Source organism: Medicago sativa, chromosome 8 (assembly GCF_051527215.1).
Source record: "Medicago sativa cultivar Bolivia chromosome 8, Bolivia_mono, whole genome shotgun sequence".
Taxonomy (NCBI): domain Eukaryota; kingdom Viridiplantae; phylum Streptophyta; class Magnoliopsida; order Fabales; family Fabaceae; genus Medicago; species Medicago sativa.
In genome coordinates this window covers 63,159,372-63,172,804 of record NC_140756.1, presented here as the reverse complement: position 1 = coordinate 63,172,804, position 13,433 = coordinate 63,159,372, and the positions used below count along the sequence as shown (strand labels likewise).

The 13,433-nt window shown below is 31.1% G+C and overlaps 1 long non-coding RNA gene across 1 annotated transcript; it reads left to right on the top strand.

Annotated features, from left to right (window-relative positions):
• Positions 1-9,729: 9,729 nt before the first annotated feature.
• Positions 9,730-12,123, top strand: LOC146900376 (uncharacterized). The gene is made up of 3 exons (XR_015023022.1): positions 9,730-9,979; positions 11,360-11,648; positions 11,805-12,123. It is a non-coding gene; the product is annotated as an uncharacterized LOC146900376 (long non-coding RNA).
• The last annotated feature ends 1,310 nt before the right edge of the window (positions 12,124-13,433 follow it).

Below are 13,433 nucleotides of genomic sequence, written 5' to 3'. Positions count from 1 at the left end.
TTCCTATTTTTGAATGATCGCCTCTAGAGCATTTTTTTAGTTTTTTTTTGAAAAAAAAATGTCTTCAATTTTATAAAATATGTATTAAATTTCAAATGTTTTTTTTTCCCTAAAAAAAAACATTTGAAATTTAATAGTATCTTGCAAATTATTAAGTAATATATTTTTGTAACGAATAAAAATTAATTATATAATCTTATCTTCTTCAAAAAAAAATTATATAATCTTAAAAAATAATTACTACATTTAAATTTTTAATTAGTTTGTTATTGTAATTGTGTAACAGACCATAATTCAAAATATAATTTATTCAAGTTATTTATTATAATTTTGTAACCTACCGAATTTTTAATGTACCATATAAATCTTAATTGAAACGTTTATTGTAACACTCATACTAAACGTACCTAGGAAGTTTAGCATGACCGTTATCTTTAGTACTGGATACATTAAAAATTTAGAACATAAAATACATACGAATGAATATTTATACAACAATTTGTGTTCGTACAATCAAATATATAAAACAACTCGTCCATACATAAGATTACATCCTTGATATCCATAACATCCTGAATAGATTCGAACGCGCACTTGCTGAAATATCCATCCAACTTCAAGCTTGCATATCAACCTGCTCATCTGAAACAAATAAGGATTGGGAAGAGACATAATGTCTCAGTGAGTTCCACCTAATCCTAGGCTATAGGCAACCACGGGGGAAACCTACAGTCGCCACGTGTCTACAATACAACCTGGCAGTTGATTATACGTGTGTAGGGACTTGCTTTCCTAGACGGTAGTGCATGCTAGTCCCGTCATAGGTTCATCTTACTTGTCATAGGTCTTTACTATCATCATACGTGTCATGGCGGTAAAGGGATCCTAAAACCGCTAACTCAAGATACGATATACGCATCAAGACATAACTTGACATAACATAATCATGACACGGTCCTAAATCGGACGATTAGGGAAAACCTAAGATCGTCATCGGTATAACATTCATATCTTGCTCTAATGCACGACTTGCTCATAGCTAACATCATATCATAACATATTCATATCGTTTCATTCATAGTCATAATCGTTCATACATTCATTATGTTAGCATTGAACAAACAATCATTATCTTGATTCATTTTACGAAGAGCCCCGGGGTGGAGGAGCCCCAAGAACAATCCCATACCTCCCTCAGTGACGTGTGGGCCCCCTTGCGGAGCTTATCCCGTTCTCACGACACCTACATCTTGCTTACTCAGTGACATGCGGCCCCCCCTTGCGGAGCTTATCCCGTTCCCATAAAGAGAACCCCTTGGGATCCAACGTAGCGGGATCACAAGAGACATGGCACCTACATCATTCATAAAGTCATAGTCTTTAACAATCATGAAAGGTTTCTAACATATACATGCATACTCGTTTACCTCGGATCTGGGGTCGATCTGATTAATAGTAAACTACCTTCTTATTCATTCATGTTCATACTTAATCATATGTGAAGAGATTGCTATCAATTCACGGCTTATCGTACTCATTCTTAATCATGTGCGAAGAGAATATACTTTGCGTCTTAACCTACATAAGGTTCATGCTTAACTTTCTAGTTCTCGACAAGCTAAGTCGAGGCTTTACATTCATACCCTTTCTTAATTCATCATCTACCCGATTATCTCGGCTTAAACTCTCATATGCCATCCTTGCCATACATGTTAAGATTACCATGATTTTCATTTCAAGAATCATTTGATGTTATATGCATGGATTAGATGATGTTTTGGGGTTATAAATTTGTATATCGATGAAAGAAAGGCTTTGGATTGCACCACTGGCCCTAAAATAGGCCAACAAGCCAAAAGAAAGTAGGCCAAAACAGAGAATTCCGCTATTAGCTAACTTTTTCTGGGCAGGTTCTGGAAATTTAGCTATTATCGAAAATTGAGCTAATAGCGACTTTCATCTGGGTAATTTTGCTATTAGCGAAATTATTTCGCTAATAGCGAGTTTCTTCGAGTCTGTGGTGCAAATTTTGCAATTTTGACCCAAAACTCGTCCAAATCGATCCTGCAATGCACTCTGAACATCCAACAACTTACATGTCATTATAAAACATCTTTCATGGCAATTTTAACATGAACAAAGCAAGATCAAAGGCAAGGGTACAAAATCATATTTTTTCCTAATCTTAACATAATTCATGCTTTTCTTGCAAATTAAACACATAATCCTAATGGTGGGTTCTATCTAAGAACTCATATGGTGTTGTAACATCTTCAAGCCTCAACATCATCCTTTCTCCAACCAAACCCTAGCTCTTGATTTCTTACTTGTGATGTTCCAAGGATTTCCATTCCAATTCTTGCCACTTTCTTGTTTGTTAAGCCACCAAAGTTCATATTTGATTCACCAATCACACAAACTTGGAAGGATTGATGATTTAGAGAGGGAAAGAGGCACCACTTTTAGAGAGAAGGAGGAGAGAATTCTCTTGCTCCAAACCTAGAGAGAGAAAGAGCAAGGCAAAATGAATATTTTGGGTCCAAACATACTTAAATACTCCTCGCGTGCAAATACCCACAATGTCCTTCGTCTTAATCGTGTCTAGCTTGACACTGGTACATAAGTCCGTATTTTTCTGATATTACATAATAATATCTTCTGTCGTACTTAACATTCTTCGTTATACTCGCTTTCCATGAACATCAGTCCTCGGATACATTTGACTGATAAAAATTCCATTAAATAAAGAGCGGGATGTTACATTTATTATATTAATAATTATTTGAATATAACCGATTTTGTATTTTATGAATAATTTGAAGTTAAAATCAAATTTTATATAATAACTATTATTAAGCTTGAATTAAAAATTACGAGAAATTTTTGAAACAATTGCCATTCAAGATTTTGATGATGTGGACATGCTTAGAGTAGATAATTCTTAAAATAGTGCATTTAGAAAAGGTTTTGATGATGTGGACATGCTTAGAGTAGAGAATTCTTAAAATTGTGCATTTAAAAAAGGTTTGAAGTGTGAGTATAAAATCATCCAGATCTAGAAAAAAACATTGTATACCCCTATACCCTTGAACACACATTGATTATTTGTATCACATTCAATTAAGCAACCAATGGGGTTAGAATAAATTTTATAACATTTGTCACATAATTGACTGATACTCAACAAGTTGTGTTTAAGACCCTCAAACATATAATACGTCTTCAATAATTGTTCTGGAGGGGTTTCCCACAATGCCAATACCAATAATTTCACATCTATTGTTGTTATTGTAAGTGACATGTCCTCGTACTTTTGCTTGAATCTCGATTAACTTTGAATTATCACCCGTCATATGTCTTGATTAGCCAATATCAAGGTACCATTTCAATATTGAGGTTCTCAGGCACACCTACAACATTAACAATTGGAGGTTATAGGTCTCCAATTCTCATTGGATTCTAACCAGATAGTAGCAAAGGTGTTTTCCTTGGGCACCCAAACCATTCTTACTTGAGGGATCACAAACTTCCCTACAAAGCATCTTGATTTGATATGACCTCTTTTACAACAATGGTAACAACAATGGTAACAAACAATATTTGGACTACGAATTTTTCCATTGTCCTTTTTATGACAAGTATACTTATTATATGGTATTTTTAAGCTCTCACTAAAATTCTTATCTTTAATAATAAAAAAAAAAACCACTTTAGGTTTTGAAGCATGTTCTAATTTTCATTTAAGGGATGCATTCTCCTTATACAAAATAAGACAATTTTTACTACTAGCAAAATCAATCCAAGCAGAAACGTTTTTGACTTCAACAATTTCTTTTTTAGATTTTTCATATAAAGCCTTAAGGAATTTTAATTCTTCAAGTTTCAAAATTTGTGTCTTTAAAGTGAATATGGTATTTCTTTGAGAAACAATTTCTTAATTTCCATTTGAGCTTCATCATGAACATCACAAAAAGCTCTTTGAAGGTCTTTCTCAGAAGGTAAGTTAGAAGTAGTAAATACTTATTCACGATAACAATGTGTTCCATGAGACATAGGAAGGAGACTTCGACATCGCTTGCATCACTTGTGGAAGATACTTGATAAGTTCACAAGTGCACGATTTTATCGTCGTAGTAAAATATCGATCTCACATGAACTTGTGAACCTCAAGTCTACCTTTTTCTCTTAAGTATGCAATTAAGAAGTGTTTTTGGATTTTTATAAGATGGATAATTTAGATTACTCGGAATGTGTTAGAAATATGTTTGATAAAAATATGTTGGAATCATTATAACTCATCACTACATAAGTGAACTTCCGAATTCTATTTCTTCCTTTTGCCTTAGGAATGCAAACCTAGGGATGATATATTCTCAATTCATATCAATTAATCTATTTCTAGTAATAAAAGAAGTGCCCTACTTACATGACTTCCTAGTCTCATGGTTTCCATGTTATTCTGGCCCTTTAAGACCGGATATTCATTTACATCCCAAAAGTTCCTAAGACTGTTGTCATGTTTTGAAACTTTTATCTAACCTTAAATTTTTTTTAGAAAGACAGAGTGAAAATATTCACTTAAAAACTCACATAAGTGAGAATGCCGAATTCGAACTTGGATCATGACATCTAGTCTAACAATAATTAATTGAATAGATTTTTTTTTTTTTTTATAATTTATAGGGTAGACCTTAATAACTTAATTAAACTTCAGTATCATTCCCTCTTTTTCTTCTTTTTTGAAGAACCCTCTCTTTTTCTTCTATAATATATATATATATATATATATATATATATATTATTTTTCTTTATTTTTCCCTAAAGTAGTGAGGGTCACATACCCTTTATGTGTTGCCGTTCGTGCCCGCAACTGAAACTTGTCGATAAGCCCTTAATTTCACAAAGACTGAGTCAAAGGAAGTGTCAAGACTTCATCGTTATGTGAACCTCTTGGAGCTCATTTGGATGTATTTGGTTAAAGAGTAAAATATTTTCATTCATCATATTTTTTGAGAAGTAAACTCTTGCGCGTATATACTTGCGAAAATAGGTGCTAATCATTCAGAATTTTAGTGATGGTGCATCAACCATTGCCATGTCTATATAATAAGAAGAAGTATTAATCTATGAGATAATTTTAGTACAAATCAAAGGAAAAAGGGCAAGAAAATTTAGGAAATTATTGTACAGGCCCTTTTATCGGCCAAAAACTCCACTTTTGAAATGTTTTATTATTGAAAACATGTAACTAGAAGTGTGGTTATTTATACTTAGATTTTATTCACCACTTGATTATTTAGTTTACCTTTTTCACACACATAAAAAATAATTAAAACTCTATGTTCTCGTTGTGAAAACAAAATTGTTTCAAGCAAGGAGTAGGATGATATTTTTTATGAAGAGCAAAAAGAAAATATAACTTTTTGACTATATTTAGTACTATGGTGACATTTATTATCCGTCAATTTTATATTATCATTTCTGTCAGTATAACTTTTATCATTATTAGAAAAATGACAACTACTTAAATAAAATATAGGCTTAATAGCAATTTTAGCCCCCTAACTTTCCTAAAGTTGCGATTTTGGCCCCCTAAGAAAAAAAACTACAAAACCGCCCCTTAGATTTTGCTCATGTGGCAGTTTTGGCCCCCAAGGCCAATTTTGACTCGGTCAACGCAGACGTGACACCCTAAGTGAGGTGCCACGTGTTATTTGTTTTTTTATTTTTTCGCCTTGGGGGGTCAAAACTTCTACAGTTGCAAAATTTAGGGGGCGGTTTTGTAGTTTTTTTCTTAGGGAGCCAAAATCGCAACTTCGTGAAAGTTAAGGGGCGAAAACTGCTATTAAGCCTAAAATATAACTATTCATTTATAATAAAATATTATAATAATCCAGTTTCGATTGAAATTACAATCTTTATTTTGAAACTTATTTTATGAAAGTCATAATGACTATGTTTGCAGATATACTATTACAAGGATATTGAAAACTTGTAATCGTGGTCAGAATGTCTAACAATGTTTAATTTTCTGTAAAGTAAGTGCTTTTAATGATGATGGAGGTAATTGCGGTATTATCGAACAATGTAATTCAAACAACTGCAACGAATATTGCAAGTCAAGGGGCTTTACATTTGGAATGTGTATCGGATCCTACTGTTGTTGCGGTTGATATGTTTGACGATTACAAGTTTTATTACAAGGATATTGAAAACTTGTAATCGCCAAACATATCAACCACAACAACAGTAGGATCCGATACACATTCCAAATGTAAAAGCCCCTTGACTTGCAATATTCGTTGCAGTTGTTTGAATTACATTGTTCGATATACCGCAATTACCTCCATCATCATTAAAAGCACCTACTTTACAGAAAATTAAACATTGTTAGACATATCATCTAATATTCTGAGCAAATATTTCATATTTGAAAGATATTATAGATTTTTCCATAAAATTCTACAACTTAAAGATTAAAACGAATAAGGAAGTTAGAAAATAAAGACTTAAATATTACAATAAAAACATATTCATTTAAAACATAACTATCATATTCTACAAATGAAAATCATTTCATTGAAAACATAACAAATGTTTCATTGTGGAACTAGATTGTTACCTGCAATTACAACCGAAGCAATGCACATAACTGCAAAGGTAAACCGGAGAAGAGTCACGCGGGTTGCCATTATTTATTGATATGGAACTAGATTTTTACCTGCAATTACAACCGAAGCAATGCACATAACTGCAAAGGTAAACCGGAGAAGAGTCATGTGGGTTGCCATTATTTATTGATAGCTTGGCAAGTAACACCTTACAATAGGCTATTTATAATGACAAGGAATGTTAATGCAATAAATTAAAATATAATAAACAAGTCAATTGATTAATATCTTATTTGACTGATATTTATTGCAATATTAATAAAAATAATAATAATAATTAATTTTTTTGACTAATAAAAAATTGATATTTTTGATTGATATTTTTTGATAGATATTTATTTTTTTTACTAAAAAATTGATATTTTTATCATTATTATTTTTATAAGAATGATATTTAAAACATGTGTGCAATGAATATAAAAGTCATATTTTAATCTTAATGCATAAATAAATCAGGCCATTTATTTAAATTCCTACTCCCTCTGTCCCATTATAAGTGAGCATTTTGCTCATTTCACACATATTAAGAAAAAGAGTAAAAGTGAAAGAGAGAAAGATAGTTTTGAGTGTCTTTGTCAAGTATTGCTGCATTCTTCTTTATCATAAATGTAAAGTAGAATATATTGAATTGGAAGTGGTGAAAGTAGTATTAATTAAAATTATAATTGGAAAAAAGTACTCCATCCGTCCCATAATAAGTGAGTCATTTGCAAAAAAATATTGTTCCAAAAAAATTGATCCATTCCACTTTTCAATACAACATTAATTTCAATATATTTACAGAGGATATTTTGACTCCGAGAGTAAGTGTGTTAACTTACTCCAAATCATGACCTTTAATTTCAATATTGATTAATGACTTAGATTTATTGATATGGTAGACTTTAATTTCATTCTCTATTGAAGTCAACACTCATCACCACAAAACAACAAAACATTTAATGTCTTTTAATTGTTGTTTTTTTTATTCTTCTCCCTTTGTTTTTTTTTACGCTAAAAAAATTGCATATTTTTTTCTTAAAGAAAACAATTGTAAAATTTAAAGAATTGCATATTTATTCTTCGCCCTTTACTTATTTTTTATACGACTATATTAGTTGATTTCTTTGTTATAATCATGGTCCTTTCTTATATTTTTTGTACATATATTTTTTTTTTCTAAACACACGTTTTTTTACTAATCAGTCACGAAAAAAAAGATGATAGAGGAAATAACTCTGGTCTTATCTTATATCCAATTCTTTTACAATAATTGCATAAAAAAAAAATTTGGTGTATTTTCTTATATAAATAATGATAAATTAAAATAATCATCTCCATTTTAATTGGTTTTTGTTGCCATTGGCATACATAGACGATGATGTTATTTGAGAAAAGAGCTCAAGAGTTCAACATAAAGGAACATTTTTTTTAAGGAACATGTGAATCCAACATAACATAACAAGAGCTAAACAATCCAAAACAAATCCGTAAGAATTCATAAACATTTTTGCCATGATAGGGTTTTTAAGTTTTGCTGTCAACCCTTTTACAATATTTTTTTAGCGTAAGAAAAAAAGGAAAGGAAGAAGAATAAAAAAATCATTAAATAAAAGACATTAATTATTTTGTTATTTTGTGTTGATGAGTGTTGATTCCAATAGAGAATGTAATTAAAGCCTACCATATCAATTAATCTAAGCCGTTAATCAATGTTGGAATTAAAGATTATGATTTGAAGTAAGTTAACACACATACTCTTGGAATTAAAGGTCATGATTAGGTTTTAAAATCACTTTTAATTTTGTAAAGGGAAGGATCTGAATGGATGAGAGAAAAAAAAGGAGAGTGGAAATGGGAACGGTGGTTGGTAAGGTAGTGGCAGCAAGCTTGGGAGAGGATAATGAGTGGCATTATTTTTTGGGTTAATTATGTTTTTGGTCCCTACAAAATTGTGACCTTGTAAGTTTAGTCCTTACTTAATTTTAATATCATTTTTAATCCCTACAAAAAATTTCTGCACTCAATATTAGTCCTTACTCAATCCAAATTTGTTTAATTTATGCTTAAACTCTTAAGTTTTTCAACAATTTTTTACAGGCGTGTTAAGAACGTTATTAAAAGGTCCTCCGAAAAAAATATCGCAAAAATTTGATTTCTACGTCCATATTTTTGTTACTTATATCTTAAACTTTTGTCGTTTTAAAAAGTTCATATTTAATTTATTTCATGTTAAAAAATTATAGATTTTAGTAAATGAACCTTTCATAGTGTTCTAAACTTGTATAAAAAGAATCGTTAAAAAATTTAAGAGTTTGAGGATAATTAAACAAAATTTATTTTAGCAGGGACTAAAATTATAAGTAAATATTTTTTTGTAGGGATTAAAAATGCTATTAAAATTAAGTAAGGACTAAACTTACAAGGTCGCAATTTTGTAGGGACCAAAAACATAATTAACCCTTATTTTTTTAGGGTTGGATAAATTTGGATGTAAGTGAAAAATTTGATGATTTTTTTGAAGGATGAAAAATTTGATGATGAAGGTGAAGAGGATGATGATGAAGAATTTATTTTTATTGTTGTTTTAGGTATTTTTCATTTTTTTTAATTTGATTTTAGCATGTACGTTTTTATAATATAATTGTTAATTTCTAAAAGAGGCCGGTGGAAAAAAATTAAATGGAAAAATGTTTAAAAAGTCAAGTCAGCATGCAATATCATCAATTTAACAAAGCCAAATCCAAGTCAGCGTGCCCTTATAAATTTTGCATAGTGAGATGCACAAGGTGCCAAAATCAAACAATATTCAAATACCAAGGTTGAACACTCAAAATCTTTTTTTTTTTTTTTTTTTTTTACGATGGGATGAACCAAAACTCGCTAAAATGGCAACGAGAAAAACACTATATCCTAACTTAAATGAGTCCTGATACGTCAACCACCTTACGTGGACAAACACCCCATACCACTCTTAGTTGGCATATTTAACAATATTTTTTTTTGCCTAATCCATGTCATACCAAAAAAAAAATTGGCTTCTTTCCTCTGGTTCATTCAGTCCAGTTTCTCTCTCTCTCTCTCTCTCTCTCTCTCTCTCTCTCTCTCTCTCTCTCTCTCTCTCTCTCTCCCCCCCCGTTCCAGTTTTTCGCCGGCGAGAAGAATTTCGCCTTCAATCACTTTACCTTCTTCAATCAATTCAGTAGGGTGAGAAAGGGGTTATTGATGCTCGCGACTCTCTATCTCTCTTTGTCTCACGTCTCGTTCGCTCTCGCTCTCGACGGCCTTCAAACTCTCTGTTCTTCTCCAATTCTCCGTTTTCGATTCTTGTAAGTTCTATCACCTTCTTCAGCGCTAACTCCTGATTCATATTCCATACATAAGGTTATTAGGGTTATATTTGTGTTTTTGCCTGTGTTTTTCAATTCCATGTGATTGCATGTGTTCAATGTCAATTCAAATTGAGCTTGTTCAATATTTGATGCTGATTGTAAGTGATTACGTTTATTCTTTTGGTTTTCATCAAAAAAGAACACAATTGATCTAAGGAAATGTTGGAAATGCTAAGGTCAATGTTGACATCCCTGATGCTAAGGTTATATGTTTTAATTATTTGTATATCACAAATTATCCTATGAAAACTATATCATTTTAAGCCAACCTGTCATGTAAAAATTAGATAACCAAAAGAATGAGCAATGCGATTACGCCTGAATAAATCTGGTTACACCTTTGTAAAATTATGGTTATATGCTTCAGTTAATTGGTTAGTAGAATTATCATTTTAAGACTATATAATTTTAAGCAAATCTATCACTAAAATACCAATTGTGATCAACTTTTAAGTTTCATGCACTGTAATTACTTTAATTTGATGTTTGCAGATTAGTAAACTTATAGATGAGTAATTTTAACACAGAAAAAAAATATGGTTACGCCTTTGTAAATTATAGGGTAATCTTTCTCAATTTTGGTTAGTTTTTGTGAAGCCTGTTAAAGATGAACAATAGTTCACCTCTCACCCATGCTCATTAGTCAAGATTATCTAGTTTTCCCAAATGTATTCCTTTCACATGATTTAGGTGGATAAATAGTAAGAAAGAGATAAAATGTACCTCAAATCTCATATTTGGATAAAACATGGTTACACCTTTGATAAAACTTGCAGCTTACAAAAGAAGTTGTTTATTGTCAGATGGACGTTAAATGTGGTGAACTAGTGTGCTTCGATGTTCGTTTGGCTTAAAATGTCATTGTTTTTAAACAAGAAGTTACAGTTAACCATAAATTTGGTCTGTGTGACCACAATTTTTCAGTTGTGTGACCATCATTTTTCCAGATTTTTGAATTTGTTCATCTTTAGGCGTGAAAATCTCGCAGCTTATACAAGAAGTTGTTTATGGTCGGACGGAGGTTAAATGTGGTGAACTAGTGTGCTTCCATGTTCGTTTGGCCTAAAATGTCATTGTTTTTAAACAGAAAGTTACAGTTAACCATAAATTTGGTATGTGTGACCACAATTTGATGTTCTGATTTATATAGTCAATACAATTTTCTAGTATGGCCAACATAGTACAATATTCATACAATTACATATCAATTGTCTGTAAAGAATTATTAGAATTAGTTTGTTTGAAATTCTTACGTGAAAAAAATTTCATGCGTTATAGTAGTGTATTCATTTTTTTTCCAAATACTTTTCTTGATAGAACAAGGATGTATCTGATGCAATTCAGAAGGTTGCTATTGCCTATGCAATTCAGTGAAATAAGCTAAAAATTTCTGATCATGTTATTTTCTACCAGGTAACTCTACTAACTGCACAGTTTTGTTGTTGGCTTCAAGCTTGAGTTCTAATCTTGATTATCTTCGTTTAACTTAAAATTGAACTTCCTTTGTCATAGGGTGCTTTGGAGGATAAAAGAGCCTGTTTGGGTTTAGTGGAATGCATAAATCATAAGCTATTGCCACCATTTCCCGTTCGGCATGAAAAAACTGGTAATTTTTCTATGAGCTATAACATGAACAATTCCATATTGGTGTTGTATTCATATGAGCTTAAAATTGAATGTCATGCTATATAGTTTTATTATCAAATGATTTTGTTGCACACAACAAATTCACGGTCTTGTTAATGCCAAATGAATTGGACAGTGTCACGTCTCATATACTCCAAGACTTGCAGCACACAAAAACAATACATGATCCTGAGATAAAGGTTTGACTACCATTAGGCATAAGGACAAAGAAGAAAGGTGGTGGAAAGAAGAAAATTGCGTCTTTATTTTATTTCTCCAGGGAATATTCTATTTTCATACTTGAAGCTTTTCATTGGCCTCGTGGAAGGATAGAAAATGGAGATATGATTTACAAATTGATTATGTATCTTATGGTGATGTCATTTTATTTTGAAAGATAGAAATTAGAGATAAGATTTATATTGTTGGGAGTAATGAAATTGGAGATATTATTACATTTTATCTATTATGTATTTTGAATTGTATATCTAAATTTTAATGAGTATTCTTATAAATTTTAACGAACTTCTACGAGGACTAAGCTACCCAAATTTTAATGAAATTGTAAATTTTTTTATTCTCTTTTAAATTTACCAGGACCATGTTAAACCTATATTATTAATGAAACATAATATGTTGTTAGTTACTAACTTTCTTGAACAATACTATAGTATGGTACTCACTAAGCTTGTAATGTACTATTCCTTCTAATCGCACTATGTATGGTTTTATGGTTCTTAAGATAGATATTGACAGAGTATGAATATGAATATGTTTTGTGTGACCACATTTTTACAAATACGTGACCACTATTTTTTTCATAAATTAGAACTTGTCCGTCTTTAGGCGTGATAAACTCGCCGATTGTAAAACAGGTTATTTATGGTTGGAAATGCTTTTAGTGCAGTGATCAAATGAGATTATGCGTTCAATTTGCCTAAAACGAAATTATTTACATCTGAGAAATATAAACTAGCCAAATATATGGTCTGTATGACCACAGTTTTACAAATATGTGACCACTATTTTTTTTCATAAATTAGAATTTGTCCGTCTTTAGGCGTGATAAACTCGCCGATTGTAAAACAGATTATTTATGGTTGGAAATGCTTTTAGTGCAGTGATCAAATGAGATCATGCGTTCAATTCGCCTAAAACGATATTATTTACACCTGGTAAATATAAACTAGCCAAATATATGGTATGTGTGACCACATTTTTTAATATGCGTGACCACAATTTTTTCAGAAATTAGAACTTGTCCGTCTTTAGGTGTGATAAACTCGCAGATTGTAAAATAAGTTATTTATTGTTGGAATTGCTTTTAGTGTAGTGATCAAATTAGATTATGTGTTTGATTCGCATAAAACAAGATTACTTATACATGGGAAATATAAGCTAGCCAAATATATGTTTTGTGTGACCATATATTTTAAGGTGCGTGACCACTATTTTTTTCAGAAATTAGAACTTGTCCGTCTTTAGGCGTGATAAACTTGCAGATTGTAAAAGAAGTTATTTATCGTTTGAAAGGCTTTTAATGCAGTGATCAAATGAGATCATGCGTTCGATTCGCCTAAAACGAACTTATTTACATCTGAGAAATATAATTAGCCAAATATATGGTCTGTATGACCACATTTTTACAAATACGTGACCACTATTTTTTCATAACCACATAACTACAATTATTTGTGTTCATATATAGTACAACATTGATACATGAACAATTATTTTTTTACAAGCAAACATGTATTCAATTAAA